The sequence below is a fragment of the Hevea brasiliensis genome, chromosome 8 (assembly GCF_030052815.1).
Source record: "Hevea brasiliensis isolate MT/VB/25A 57/8 chromosome 8, ASM3005281v1, whole genome shotgun sequence".
Lineage (NCBI taxonomy): Eukaryota > Viridiplantae > Streptophyta > Magnoliopsida > Malpighiales > Euphorbiaceae > Hevea > Hevea brasiliensis.
Window position 1 is genome coordinate 19612764 of NC_079500.1, and position 9180 is coordinate 19621943.

The following is a 9180-nucleotide window of genomic DNA, read 5'->3' on the forward strand; positions in this document are numbered from 1 at the left end:
TAAGAGGGCATTTGTGAAAAGCATCAACAAAAGGCACATTTATGTATAGCTTCTTCAAAACCTCTAAGAACTTCCCAAATTGCTTATCAAGCTTGGCTTTTTGAAATCTTTGTGGAAAGGGAAGTTGTGGCTTGTAAGGCTCTGGAGGTACATACTTCTCTTCCTTCTCTTCAATTTTCTCTTTACATTTTTCTGCACTCTCTTGTTTTTCATTTTCTTGTTTTTCACCCTCATAAGTTTCTTTCTCATTTTCTCTCTTCTCACTATTTTCACTCTTCTCATTATTTACAACTTTCCCACTTCTTAAAGTAATAGCTTGACACTGCTCTCTTGGGTTTTCTGGTTGACTTGGAAGTTTTCCAAAAGACTTGGTACTTGAGGAAGATGCTTGTTGTGCAATCTGATTTTCCAGCATTCTGTTATGTCTCTGCATCTGTTCTAGCCTTGCTTTCATCTCTCTCATCTCCTCATCATGCTTAGTTAGTTTTAGCAAGAATCTGTTGCAATAAAACTTCAGTGGTGGAACTTTGTTCTTGCTATTTTGGTGGAGGATTCATATTTTTCTGCTGAAAATTAGGCAATGGTTGCCTATTTTGCTGATATGGGATTCCTTGTTGCTATTGTGGTTGAAAATTCTGATTTGGAACTTGACTTTGCTGATTTCCCCATGAAAAGTTAGGATGATTCCTCCAAGTTGGATTATAAGTTTGAGAGTAAGGATTCCCCATTTATTTGTTTCCATAATTACCAACATATGCAGCTTGCTCTCCATAGTCTACTCCACAGCTGGTAGTTCCCTCTGCATAAGCAACTTGTTGTGAACTTCCAGATGATGGTGATGAACTAACCAACATACTTAAATCTTCCATCTTCTTAGCCAAAACATTTGTAAGTGCATCGAACTTTGCATTAATCATGTTGAATGGATCAAGGTCATACATTCCAGCAGCTTGCCTCTTTTGAGTTGGAGCTGGTCCTCTTGGACTACCCCAAAGATGAGTATTCTTTGCAATTTTCTCCAATAGCTCATAAGCTTCATCTTCATGCTTCATAATAAATTCTCCTCCTGTTTGAGCATCAATAATCCCTCTGATAGCAGGAGTAACATTTGTGTAAAAATTCTGATTTATCATCCATTTTGGAATGGCATGATGTGGGCATTGTCTCTCTAATTCCTTCCATCTCATCCATGACTCATAGAGAGTTTCATCTTCTCTTGGTCTAAAAGCTGTCATTTGATTCCTCAATTCTTGAGTTTTTCCAGGTGGAAAATATTATGCAAGAAATGCATCAGTGAGTTGCTCCCAATTTGTAATGGAGTTGTGAGGTAAAGAATCAAGCCAATCCAATGCTCTATCTTTCAAAGAGAACGGGAATATCTTCAATCTTGCTGCATCATCAGACACTCCGGGTTGTTTTTGCATGTCACAGATCATAGCAAACTTCTTCAGATGTGTATGTGGATTTTCAGAAGGATGTCCCCCAAATTGAGAATTTTGAATCATTTGAAGAACTCCAAAATCCATCTTGTAACTATTTGCATCAATTCTTGGTCTTGCTATGCTCTCTCTCAAGTCATCAAAACGAGGAAAAGCATGATCCATCATACTTCCCCTAGGCACATTAGCATTTACAACTTCTTCACCTTGGGCTGCATTTTCATTGTTTCGATCATTTCCAGCATTACCACCAATTCTAATTCTTTCATCAGTCATGACTTCTTCTAATTCAATTTCTCTCAAAGCTTCTTTTCTTTTTCTGGTTTCTTTCTTGTTGGCCTTACAAAATTTCTCAATTTCAGGATTGAACAATAAGGATGTGTCACTTGTGCTTCTAGCTCTTCTCATAAAAGATTAAAAGTACCTGAAAAAGAACAAACAAACGCAAAATGAAATGATAACAAAAATAAAACTAAAAACAACTAAAATAATCAAGAATTCAATCTTAAACAAATAACTCCCCGGCAACGGCGCCAAAAACTTGATGTGGCCCAACCGCAAGTGCACGGGTCGTACAAGTAGTATAGAAAAAGATATCGTTCCCACGAGGAGTTGTGTTAATGATTGAATTTTTAATATAAAAAATTTGACTAAATTGAACTATCTTTGAAATTAAAGAGATAAATTGATGGGTATTGGAGTATGAAATCTATATGTGCAAAATTAATAATCTATCCAACAATGTATTAATTAAACTAAAATTGCATCAATTTAAAATAAGCAAGTGAAATATGGCAAAATTTAAAATGGCAAGCAATTAAATTTGATTAGAAATTAACAATTATAAAAAAGGCGATTCCGGAGTTCGGGATTTCATATTCGAGCTATTTTGGAATTTCAAATTGGTTATCCAATCTTGTGGAACTTACGGGTTTTAAGGAGATTAATTCTTAAATCCTTTGAATACCCTTTCGAGTGAGACAAAGAGTGCCTTAATCAATCTAATCCTACTTTCGTGGAGTTAGAGTTAATTAAGACCCATTAAGTTCTTTAATTAATCTATAAATCCTCTTAATCCTTAGTCTATTTCTAGATCTAAGTTAATTAAGTCCAATTTCTTGATTATCTATCACAAGGCCTTCTCCTTTCGGTGCCTCAACCATGGATTAAGAACATTACTTAATGGGATCCTACACTAAGCATGTCATTAAGCACACAAGAAATGAATAAAACTCATTAAGACCACAAAATATGGATTACCCAATCAAAATCCACAAAATATCTCAAATATTACAACCCTTACTCCAGAATCAAAATAAAACTACTCACTATCCATAATGCTTACAAGATATATTGAGTTTAAATGGAAATAAAGCTTTAATCTAAGCTAAGGAACAAGAAACTAAACACTAGAAGTGTAGGAAAAATGTAAGGAAAGAAAGAAATCTGCAAATCTTGGTTGAAAATGGTGTGGAAGGTGAAAGTGACTCTTCAACTGCTGCCTACACCTCTTCCTTGTCTTCCTTCTTCTGGCTTCCCCCTTTCTAAAATGGGAAATGGGACTATTTATAGCATTTTCTGACATGGAGCCCTAAAATGGTGTGTTCTAGGAGGAATTTTCTGAGGGAATCTTCTGCCAGCTCATTAATGAAACCTTTGTGGGACTGCATAAGTGGACTGCATAACTTATGCAGTCCCTTATGCAGTTTTCGGTTGTTTTTGGTTCACTTATGCGAAACTGCATGACTTGGCGCATAGGTTATGCACAATTCCGTGAGAGTGCATAAGGGAGGCGTGAATCTGCATAAGCCATGCACTCTCCTTATGCACCATTCGGCAGGTATTAGAACAGTGATTTTTCTCCTTATGCAGATCTGCATAGCTTATGCGGCAAGTTATGCACAATTTGGTCAATGCATATTTCAGCTTGAAAACTTGTTTTTGACATCTTTGGCTGTAGAAGTCACTCCTCAATGGCAAAATTTCTCTTCAGTCCTTCAAAAACACCATTTTTCCTACAAAACAAAGTAAAAATTACAAATTAATACAAAATTGACAACTATGAAAAACTAACTAAATAACTAATGAAATTGGCTAAAAATGACTAATAATAAAATAAAATGGCTATGAAATTAAACCTAAATGACTATGCAAAATGTATGCATCATTGATTCACTTGTGGTCTTTGCTGCTGGTATCGGTTTTGCACTGGTTGATTCCCATAACTCAAATTAGGATGATCTCGCCATTCTAGATTATAAGTACTAGAAAAGGGATCATACCTGTGTTGTGGCTGTCCATAATGTCCTACTGCATTAACATGTTGCATTGATTCATCCTTTTGTAACGCAGGACACATGTCAGTAGCATGACCCGAACCTGAACAAATTCCACATACCTTAACAGTTTGCATATTCCCTACAGCCAACTGCCTCACCAAAGAAGTTAAATCAGAAATTTGTTTCTCAAGGTTAGATGTACTTACCTCATTAACCTTCATAGGTGTGTGATCCATTCTCATTCCAAACTGCTGAGAATTTGCTGCCATGTTAGCAATCAGCATCCTTGCCTCTTCTGGTGTTTTGTCAACCAAAGCTCCTCCACTAGCAGCATCTATCATACTGAGGTCCATTGGTAGAAGTCCCTCATAGAAATACTGAATCAATAGCTGCTCACTTATTTGATGATGGGGACAGCTTGCACACTGCTTCTTAAATCTCTCCCAATACTCAAACAAACTCTCTCCATTGTATTGCCGGATGCCACAAATTTCTTTTCTTATGTTGGTAGCACAGAATGTACGAAAATACTTCTCCAGAAATATCTGCTTCATCCCATTCTATGAGTTGATAGATCCAAAAGGAAGGTAATATAACCAATCCTTAGCTTTGCCTTCCAGTGAGAAGGGAAAAGCTCGAAACTTGATTTGATCCTCTGAAACTCCTTGAGGTTTCATGCTGGAACAAACAACTTGAAATTCTTTTAAAAGCTTATGTGGATCCTCACTTGCAAGACCATGAAACTTAGGCAACAAATGGATTAGTCCAGATTTTAACTCAAAAGAAACATTTAAAGCAGGGTATTGAATACACAAAGGCTGTTGGTTTAGATTTGGAGCAGCCAACTCTTTCAAAGTCCTAGCAGCCATGGTTTCGTTTTCAGAATTTGAATCTAAATTCAAATCCTAACTTAACTCCCTTGGAGATTAGACTCGTTCAGATGTACTCGAAATCTGCTTAGCCAATTTTCTCAACTGTTTAGATGTTTTTTCTACTTTTGGATCAAAGATCAACTCACCAGATTAAGAAGTTCTTGTCATAAACAAAAAGAAATCAAAGTAAAAACAGAAAAATGCCTTAAAACCCTAGAAAATGATGAAATTTGGTGTCAAGAGGGTGGGGCCAAGGAAATCCTGTGGATTGATTGGTCTTGATCAGAGCGTCGTTTCTTTTAAAATAGGTATAGGCTGCCCTCCAAATTCAACCAAAATTCTTAATGAATATTAACACCGTAAATTTTTCTTTTTTGAAAACCTGAAAACAACAACACTCCACAAAACAAAGTTAATAACAGAATATGTAACACCAAAAACACGAATTCCAATAAATATCAGTCCCCGGCAACGGCGCCAAAATTCTTGATGGCTGTCGAATCCACAAGAAATTAAATTAACTGAAATTATCAATTATGAAATATTTTCTGTAGCAAGTGATAAATTCAGGTCGAACCCTAGAGACTGAATTATAAAATTTCGTGTACTTTTTATAATGGAAAATGAATGAAACAAAGATTTTGGGGGGGGGGGGGGGGGTTTGTAACGCAAAGTCAGAAGTAATCAGAAATTAAAGAACTAAATATGAAAATCTCAATTTAAACAAACTTCAATCCAAGGTAATTCTCCTTCCAATGCATTGATTTGATCATAGACAAAAAAAAAAAAAAAGCAATTATCTCTTAGTGAATACTTAACGTAGATTTACCAAACAGTGAGGTAAACCCCTGACTTCTCTATACTCATCAATTCGAGCCCAGCACTCTTGTTGACTCTAATTATTAACTGAATTGGTATTAAGCAATCCTCATCAAATTAATAATTGCTTTAAGAATAGGAAGTAGTTAAGCTGAACAACAATTTGTGAAGCATAAATCATTTAATTCACCCTATTGTTTCCTTAGTTATTATCGAAAACTGGGATCATAATCAATAAAACCTAATTACTACTTATGTTCAATCTTATACAACAATTATGGATTATGAAGATGAACTAGCAATTGATCATATCAAAGAATTAACTAATAGGCCTTTTTAGCAAATTATTCAATAGATCAAAGACAATAAAATAAGAAAACAATAGATATTAAAAAAGACATAAATTAAATTAAGAACCTGATCTCACAAATTAAGCAAAAAAACTTGAATCCTTAAACTGAATTAAAAATTTAGCCACTCATGTTCATGGCTTACAGAAAAATAAAGGAAAAATAAAGAAGAATTCTAAAAGACGAATAGAGAGGCTGTTGAATTGTGTTGGAGTTGTCTGAATGGTCTCTTTGCGTCAGCTGCTACCTCTTCTATTTATAATAAATGGTCTAGGGTTAGGATACACGGCCCGTGTATCACTAGACCAATCTGTCAAAAACTGCAACTGAAGTAAAATCAGGAAACTGATTGTTGACGGATATATGGCCTGTGTATCACCACACGGCCCAGGGCCGTGTAACTTACTAGAGCAGAATGGGTCTATCTTGCATTAGCACAAAAAGTTACACGAGTCTCCAGGATTTACACGGGCCAACTTACACGGCCCGTGTACTTTGTTTCTTCCTCGGTTCTCTGGATTTCTTCTGGCAGAATCTTACACGGGTCTGTGGTTGTGCTTAGACGACCCGTGTATTTTATATCAACAACGCTTCTCAATCTTTCGACCTTTCCAAGTTTCCTTCCACACTTTTATGCTCTAGAACTTCACCAAAACCCTGAAAAATACAGAAAGAGTCAGATTAATGCAAAAGCTAAAAATTTCTCCATTTAACACAATTATTTCAATAACTCTCTAAACATATGCCTAATAGATAATTATACTTTAATCAACTGAATTAGGCATAAAGATGCCCTATAAATATTAAATGTGATGGGAGTAAAATTAATAAATTTTGCACTTATCATTGACTGGCATTCTAAGGTTTCCATTAATGAATCTCACTTTGTTCTTTGATTGCAAAGCCATAGTCATGGCTTACACCCAAGAGTGATAGTTTGGTCCAGTAAGAACTGAAGAAACCAACACAAGTGCAGGATTTTCGCTCATAGGGATTAGATGGATTTGATAAATGATCTAGTAACTGATTCACAACTTCCATGAGTAGCAAGCAAGGATTGAAAAGAAATAGATAGAAAACTAAAAATTCACAAGAACCAGAGAGCAGTGCGAGAATTGCAAAGATTCACAAGAACAAGAGAGCAGCGACAAAGAATTGCTCTTATACCATAACAAGAAAAGAAATTGCATAGAAAATTCAACTACTTCTCATTGAACAATCAAGATTGAAGATTCTATATACAAGTTTTGTACAAGTGGTGGGAAACACTACAAGAATTGTTACTTTTAACGACCAATTTTAACAACCGAATTATTATTTCCTCGTTAATAATATATGAATAACGACTAATACTATAATTGGTTGTAATTATGTAAAATTTTAACAACCATTATAAAATTCCCTCGTTAAACAATAAAATTTAGTCGTTATATATAGACTTTTTTTATTGATTTATTTTCTCAATTTTTGAAAGTCTTTTACGAGGAAAAATATTGCCCTTGTTGATTAATTATATATTTTCCTTTTAGAATTTGATTTCCCTCCAGCGAGATTTTTCTTTTGTCTCTAAGGTTTCCTAATTCCTTCCAATTAGTAACTTCCACACAAAACTGATTTCTCCCTAATGTTGCAGCCTTAACATACGTCTTTCATAGGGTTGTATAAGAGTAGAGTTAATCGGTCCTTAGGGTTCCATTCAAAATTGAGTGTTCCAGATTCTCGCAACCTAGATTTGAAAGCTTTCACCTGTTGCGAAGCGTGGATTTGGAAGGATTGTTGTGTGGGTGTGTCTTCAATAGGTATGTTTTACATTTACAATTCCCATTCCAATTGTTGAGTTCCTTTAATTTTGATGCTAAATTTGTTTAGCAAGTTTTGATTCAGACCATGTAATTGATTCTATTTTTGAGGGAAAATTTTCTCTTGCGTGTTCTAATGGAAGAACTTGATTTTATTTGGTGGTGTTCTTTCATCCATTCAGCTTGGCACTTTAATTATTTCCTGTTGTGATTTAGGTGATATGGAGATTCTTGGAGGTTTTTTATGCTCTTCTTGGTTGTTGGGTTTTGTTGGACTGTTGGATCTTGCTGATTTACGTGTTAGTTTCTTCATCTGTTTGCTGTAAATTTTCTATCTTGATTGGTTGGAATTGTTCATTTGATGTTTGATAAGGATTGCTCCTAGATCTTAAGTCTTGGTTCTTGGTTGTATGTAAAGATTTTGTCACACCCTACCCCTTTGTAAGGCATAACATGATCCCGTAGTATACCTAATGAATTACCAACTCCGTCTACTGATAACCCATTAAATATACTACAAGGGATTTTAAAAACTTTTCTTACTTCTTTTACAGTGGTGAGCACTATTTACAGGTGTTAAAAACTTTGGTGAACTGAAGTGAAACAACTAACTCATTTGAATTATTTGGAATTTCTGTAAAAATTTTGGCAGAATGCCATCTGTGTTTTGGATAAAACAGTTCTTCAGAAAACCTGTAAGAAGCACTTCAATTATTTTCCAAATCTCAACTCCAATACATTTCTCAACACAACAATTTATCAAGTCAAATCCATGGGTTTTTCAAAGATTGAGATATGAGAAATATAATACAATTTGTACAAGCCAAAACCACTCATAATTATTTTACAAGTCAAATGTACAATTTGGATTTACAACTGCTCAAAACCAACAACAAAATATACATACAGTGAATATACATTACAGTACAAAATGCAAAATATTGGTATACTCGTTATACTGTAATCCTCATTTGGATGTACTAGCGGCCTAGTCTGCCGCCTGTCTATCTCTCTACCGCGGCAAAGAATAAAGCTATCACGAGACAATGTCTCGATGGTGCACAACATTAACCAAATACAATTTTAAATCACAATTCATAAATCATATCAATAGTGGATACTTAAAACCATAGTTAAATTCAAGACAATGAATGTCATAAGGAATTTAAACTCCAATTCACAAATTATCAAAATTCATAATAACACAATTTAGTCAAATAGCTTAAGAATACCGTATTGCCAATTCATGCACAATTTGATCAAATAATCGAATAATACCTTTTGCAAATCAATAACACAATTGATCAAATAATCGAATAATATCGTTGTGCAAATCAATAACACTATTCGATCAAATAATTGAATAATATCGTTTTGCAAATCAATAACACAATTCGATCAAATAATTGAATAATATCGTTTTGCAAATCAATAACACAATTCGATCAAATAATTGAATAATATCGTTTTGCAAATCAATAACACAATTCGATCAAATAATTGAACAATACAATGTTGCCAATCAATAACACAATTTAGGTCATGACACAAAATTTTCCATATATGCCGTGTTGTACACCACGACAAGACATGCTCACCCCAATAATCGAAATCAATGAGGG

At 34.6% G+C, this 9180-nt stretch overlaps 2 non-coding genes across 2 annotated transcripts; both read left to right on the forward strand.

The window, feature by feature from the left end:
* Positions 1–1143: 1143 nt before the first annotated feature.
* LOC131182582 (small nucleolar RNA R71) lies at positions 1144–1250 on the forward strand. Its single transcript, XR_009150846.1, has one exon. It is a non-coding gene; the product is annotated as a small nucleolar RNA R71 (small nucleolar RNA).
* A 2867-nt stretch (positions 1251–4117) lies between these two features.
* On the forward strand, positions 4118–4224 carry LOC131182608 (small nucleolar RNA R71). The gene has a single exon (XR_009150872.1). It is a non-coding gene; the product is annotated as a small nucleolar RNA R71 (small nucleolar RNA).
* The last annotated feature ends 4956 nt before the right edge of the window (positions 4225–9180 follow it).